Below are 5,902 nucleotides of genomic sequence, written 5' to 3' on the forward strand. Positions count from 1 at the left end.
CCCTGCTCACTCCTGCCCCGGCCCTGTTCACTCCTGCCCCGGCCCTCCTCACTCCTGCCCCGGCCCTGCTCACTCCTGCCCCGGCCCTCCTCACTCCTGCCCCGGCCCTCCTCACTCCTGCCCCGGCCCTCCTCACTCCTGCCCCGGCCCTCGCTGCAGTGTTCAGACTCAGGACAGGCAGCTGGGCAAGGTGGGAGCAGGACCCTAGCCCTGTTCTGCTGGGGCTGGGGGCTGCTCTGCTCCCCCATTCCCACTGGAGCCTGCTGCCTCCTTACATAACCCGCTCCTGCTTTCATAACCCACTGCTGCTTCCTTCTGGAGTGGGAGCTCCAGGAGCAGATTGGAGCGCAGGGAGACATGAGCTGCCTCCCTATGAAAATAGGGTCATTACCAGCACTCGGGCTCCAGTGCCAGCTAATGGCCTTCTCTCATGGCCTAGGGCCCACCAGCCTCCCTCCAAACCCGGGGAAAGAGGAGAGGCTCAGGTAGGACTGGCACCCCACGCCAGGGCTACCCCACCCCATCTTGGGATGGGGATGGATTCTCTGCTGCTCTGGCATCCAAGGCAGGGAGCAGCCCCAGACTCCAAAGACCCAGGCAAGCGTATCCGCCCTGAAAGAGCTCCCTGGAGAGAAGTCTGCAGGCAGACAGGTTGGGGAGGCCGTGGACTCTCAGGGTTGAATTGGAGCTGGAGCATCCTGATCTCTGCCCAAGTAACTATAGACATGGCAGTTCACTTTGCATCTTCGTTTCCTTATCTGGAGAATGGGACTAAATGAGGACCAATCTCATTGGTTGCTGGGAATATTAAATGAAATTCTGACTGGCAGGTACCTGGCCTAAAATAAGGGCTCAGTAGTCGCCATCCCCATTTAGCAGATGAAAATACTGAGGCTCATACAGGTGATGTGACTTTAGGGGTACGCATCATCTAACAACAGCAAAGCTATGCATAAGACAGAAAACTCACCATGCGCTGGGCACATGCCACACATATGTGGACTGAGCTACTCCCCAGAACAGCCCTGTGGGGAGGTGCTATTATTATCCCCATCTGACCCATGAAGAGCTCATCTTAAAGGGTCTAAGTGACTTTCATAAGGCACACACTTGGGAAGGGGCAGAGCCAGGATTCGAACCCAGGCATCTGGCTTCAGCTCTAAGCTCTTTGCCACCCTTACAAAATAACCAGAACCAACAGACTGAGATGGCAGTAAGCAGGAGTTAAGCTAGATGCAAGGAAGCATGCCCCTGCGGCTTGCCACCATTCTTCAGGATCCCAGTCACCCTCCACCTGCCCTCTCTCTGGCTGCTGCTGTGCTGTGTGACCTGGGCTGAGCCAGTTAACCTCTCTGGGCTCTCATCACCCCATCTGAAACAAGGAGGCTGATCCCTAGGCTAACAATTACCAGGGTTATTGTGAGGACACATTGAGATAACGAGTTGTAAACCACTTTTCAGCTGAGAAAGTATCACACAGCTACGATGGCTCATCACTTCCCTGGCCTCCAACTCCCTCCGACTCAGCAGGAACCCGCTAATGGACACCAGGGGCCTCTCAGCACCTCCAGCTATTCAAACAAACACCTCTCCCCTCACTGCCCCTGCCCTGGACTGCCCTTTGGATACAGAGGCAAAGCTCCCAGCCTTCCCTCTGGTGCTGGGGAAAACCCGGCTGGACACAAGTCACAGCCTTCCTGCCTTCCCTCAACAGGGCATTCATTTTAGCTGAGCCCCTGCTGTGTGTTTCATGGGCACCCTCACACCTAATCCTCATGATTACCTCCACGAAGCTGGGCTTCATCTCCTCCATTGCACAGATTAGAAGCTACAGCTCAGAGAGGTGAAGTCACTGGCCTGGAGTCACATAGCTGTCAACCCAGTGGAGCCAGAATTCAAACTAGATCTCCATGCCCTTAATGGCCTCACCAATCCACTTCTCAGGAAATGGGTCTTGTGCCCATTTTGCAGAAGAAGAGACTGATGCTCAGGAAGCTGAAGTCACTTTGTCCAAGAAGCCAGGACGAGGAAGGGCCAGGCTGCCCACTCAGAGCTGCTGCTGGTACAATGCTCGTGTTCCCCCCCTGCAGCTAGATGTCTTGACCTGGATGCACAGATGAGACCCGTGACATCGACTCCCCTCTCCCCACCGCAGAGAAGCCAGGCTGGTTGACACCATCATTGTTGATGGAGAAACTAAAGCCAGACAGACCTAGGAGTTTGCCCAAGTCCTAGGGCAAAGAGTGCCAGCATGAGAACTGGGCCAAGCCATGTTCCCTCTCTGGACCTCAGTCTCCAGGTGTAGAGAAGTGCTGGACCCTGGCTTGGTCAAGCAGACCCCTTAAAGCCCCTCCAATTCCAGGAAGTTGTGGCCTGAGCAGAAATCCCCAAGCTGGGCTGATCACCAGAATTCCCTGGGAACATGCTTTAATCCCCAATGCTGGGCTGCACCCCCAGAATTCTGATTTGGTAGAACCAGGGAAGAGCCTCAAAACCTGCATTCTGTTTATCCACCACGACAGCAGTTCACAGCCCCCCACCACAAGCTTCTGTGATCAGCCAAGTCAAGATTTCCAATCTAGGACAATTTTCCCTACTTTGCATCCCTGGCATAGGGTGGGCAGCTTCACCCCACACCCCTGAGACAGAGATGAGATTTACCCCACTCACTGCAAGAACAGGTGCCACTGGAAAAAGAACTGGACTCCTTCATTCAGATATCCAATCAATGTCTAGCAGCACCAACAATGTCCCAGAGACGGAGCCAGGCCCTGGGACAAGCGGAAACATAAGTCGTGGTCCCTGCCCTCGCAAAGCACACTGACTCACAGGGAAGCCAACAGATAGCCAGATGGAACCCAGTCCCCTGCCTGCCTTCGCAGAGTTCACAGCTGGGATGGGAGGTGGACTCGGGGGCCTGTGGGGCTCTGGAGCCGGTCAGAGATGGCATAGAGGGGTCTCTGTTGCAGACCACTGCTCTGTTAGAACTCTGGACTTTGAATTGGGGTGAGCCCTTGAGATGTGCCAGCCTTCTTGCTTGAGTCATTCTTCATTTAGCAGATGTTTATCAGCCCCCACTAGGTGCCAGGCACTGTTTTAGGTGCCAGGGTGCAGCGGTAAATACAATGCCTTTGCTCTTCTGCTGTTTCTGTAACGGCGTGGCAAATAGTAAACAGCCAGAAGTAGCACAGCCTTCCGCAGCTCCCAACAGCTTTCCCCAGGGGCGATCTCTCTAAATCTGCCGCGAATCACGAGCTGGAAGCTTAGCCCCATTTTACAGATGAGCCACTGAGGTTCTGAATGCCATTTCCACAGCCTGTCTCCTCACACACATGGGCAGGCAACACCGCTGATGCTTCCCAACCAACCCTGCGTGTCGGCTGCTGATTAGAACTTTCCTGTTGCCACGGAAACCCCCCTGGGGAGGCCTGCCCTACTTTGCATCCCTGGCATAGGGCGGGCGGCCTCACCCCACACCCCTGAGACAGAGAGATGGGATTTATCCAACTCGCTGCAAGAACAGGTCCCACTGGAAAAAGAACTGGCCTCCCTCATTCAGATATTCAATCGATGTTTAGCAGCACCAACAATGTCCCAGAGACCGAGCCAGGCCCTGGGACAAGAAGAAACATAAGTCACGGTCCCTGCCCTCGCAAAGCACACTGACTCACAGGGAACCCGACAGAAAACCAGGTATGAGCCTGCCTGTGAGGCCGAGGACCACAGCAATGACGCCAGCAACTCAGGGCTGGGGACAATTCTGAGCCCTTCCCATGGATTCACTCATCTGCTCCTTCCATTAACTTTTGGGGTAGGTATCAATAGTATCCCCATATGACAGATGAGGAAACTAAGGGCTCAGAGAGGTTGAGAAGCTTGCCCTAGGTCACACAGCTGAGAAGCAGCAAAGCCAGAACCTGGAGCCAGGGAGATTCTGAGCCACACTGTAGGTGTTCAGTGAAGGGTTCCCAACTCCATCAGGGTGGTCCAGGAGGGTCTCCCAGGGAATGTCCTCCGAAGGGATCTCAGTAAGAGGAGATGAGGGTGGGGACAGGAGCATGGTGGAGCGGGGTTCTGAGATGCTGATCACTCAGTATTGGGGTCAGTGGCCTGGTCCTCCACTCCTTGTCTGGTGAGACTCAGTTAGGTCTTGAGACACATGACTTGGGAAAAGAAGATGTAATCCAGGTGGTCAGTGCTGGAGAGCGGCACATCAGCTACAAGGCACAGGCCCCCTGAAAAGGCTGAAACGCCTCTGGAGGCTTCCAAGGGAGCAGTTTGGGACGGGTGCACACACACTCCGCTGCCTGCCCATCTTCACACCCTTGGGCAACAGCTCCCTATACCTCCACACCTGTGAGGAGGAGAGACTCAGACCACGGCCAGGCTTAGTCCTTGCAGTACCTGCACAAAAAGACTTTTATTTCCAGGTGAGTGTAACAGTTACACATGTGGATTATGGCGCTGATGACTCTGAAAATGCAGAGAATAGTCAGTCCTGGGTAGATCATAACATTGTCGCAAGGGCTAGAGGAGCCGACACCTGCAAAGTTCACAGTGCTTGGCACAGAGGGTGTGTAAATGCGAGCCGTAACTATCTCTGTGGCACATAGATGCACACAGATCTGCATTTTTACAGTTATGTGTGTGCAGGTGTACAAGCCCATGCACACTGTGAGTGCACACCCGTGACAGCACCTTCGTGTCTCACCAGTATATCTGTAAACCTACCTCCTCAAGTGGGTTTGAATGGACACTAGCTGTGTGGGAGTTAGCGGGGAGGTGCCACTAAACACAAGCACCCACAGGTGTCTGCAGGGAGGGAGGGCGCGGGCACGCCCATCCCCAGCGAGTATGTGCCTTCCTGTGTGTGCACCTGGGCCTGGATATTGGCGGGGGTTGGGCGGTGGGGGGGCGAGGATATGTGGTTTGAGGTTGAAGCATTACAGACATGTGCTTTAATTTATGTTGCGATGAGGAAGGATCTGGCTGTGTTTTTCTCCTCGAACCACTGTGATGTAAAGAAATCTCAGCTCTGCAAAACAAAGATCAATCAGCAGGGGGAAAAAAGCACTTAAGGCTTAAACCTCCCACCACAGGCCCCCAGGGAGTGTTAAAGCCACAGTTCAGGAAAGAGAAACATGATTAAGATTGAAGTCAGGAGTCCACAGAGCTGGAGTCAAGCCAGTCAAGGGCCTTCGTGTTTTCCCAGAAAGGAGGCTTCCCGGAGGAAGCCATGACCCCTTGGAAAACACTCAAAAGCCTGTCTGGGCCCCAGCCTTCCCCAGCCAATTGAGAAGATGAGTCTTCTTGGGAGAAAAACAAACCCTGCTTTCCCCACCATTACCTTGGATCTTACTCCAGGTGGGAGGGACTAGAAAGGAAAGACTGCTTGGGAGATTGCCCTGAAATAAGGCCTCCCCTTCCTCCTCCCCAGGAGGGCATCTGTGCCTCAAGCTATCAGCAGCTATACAAGACCACAAGTCCAAGTAGCAAGGAGGAAAACAGACCTTGGAATGAGAAGCCCCCCCTGCTCATTTACCGCTTGAGAGTTTTCGAAGGCATCACCTGGCAAATCTGCGGTGCACGCAGTGAGACTCACTTCCTTGCTTGAGATCACACAATTTTTCATCAATAAAGCTAAGACTCAATCCCTTGTCTGACTCCACTTCTGGTGTCATTTTCTTTACATCACAGTACTGCCCAATGTCATTGTGGGGACCAGTACATGCTACCCCAAAATATGAAGGATTGTTGAGCTGAAGGCAATAAGAAGCAGCAGGCCAGGCACAATGGCTCAAACCTATAAACCCATCACTTTGGGAGGCTGAGGCGGGGGGATCAACTGAGCCCAGGAGTTTGAGACCAGTCTGAGCAACATAAGGAAACCCTATCTCTACCA

General features: G+C 53.7%; 1 long non-coding RNA gene across 2 annotated transcripts; it reads left to right on the forward strand.

Moving 5' to 3' along the window:
- Positions 1-2,736: 2,736 nt before the first annotated feature.
- Positions 2,737-5,663, forward strand: LOC108285884. 2 transcript variants are annotated; one of them, XR_005196521.1, is made up of 3 exons: positions 2,737-2,749; positions 3,611-4,430; positions 5,438-5,663. It is a non-coding gene; the product is annotated as an uncharacterized LOC108285884 (long non-coding RNA). The 2 variants fall into 2 exon arrangements; XR_001817735.2 differs by lacking the exon at positions 2,737-2,749 and having other exon boundaries at positions 3,299-4,430.
- Positions 5,664-5,902: the final 239 nt, after the last annotated feature.

The sequence above is a fragment of the Cebus imitator genome, unplaced genomic scaffold, assembly GCF_001604975.1.
Source record: "Cebus imitator isolate Cc_AM_T3 unplaced genomic scaffold, Cebus_imitator-1.0 Scaffold15, whole genome shotgun sequence".
Lineage (NCBI taxonomy): Eukaryota > Metazoa > Chordata > Mammalia > Primates > Cebidae > Cebus > Cebus imitator.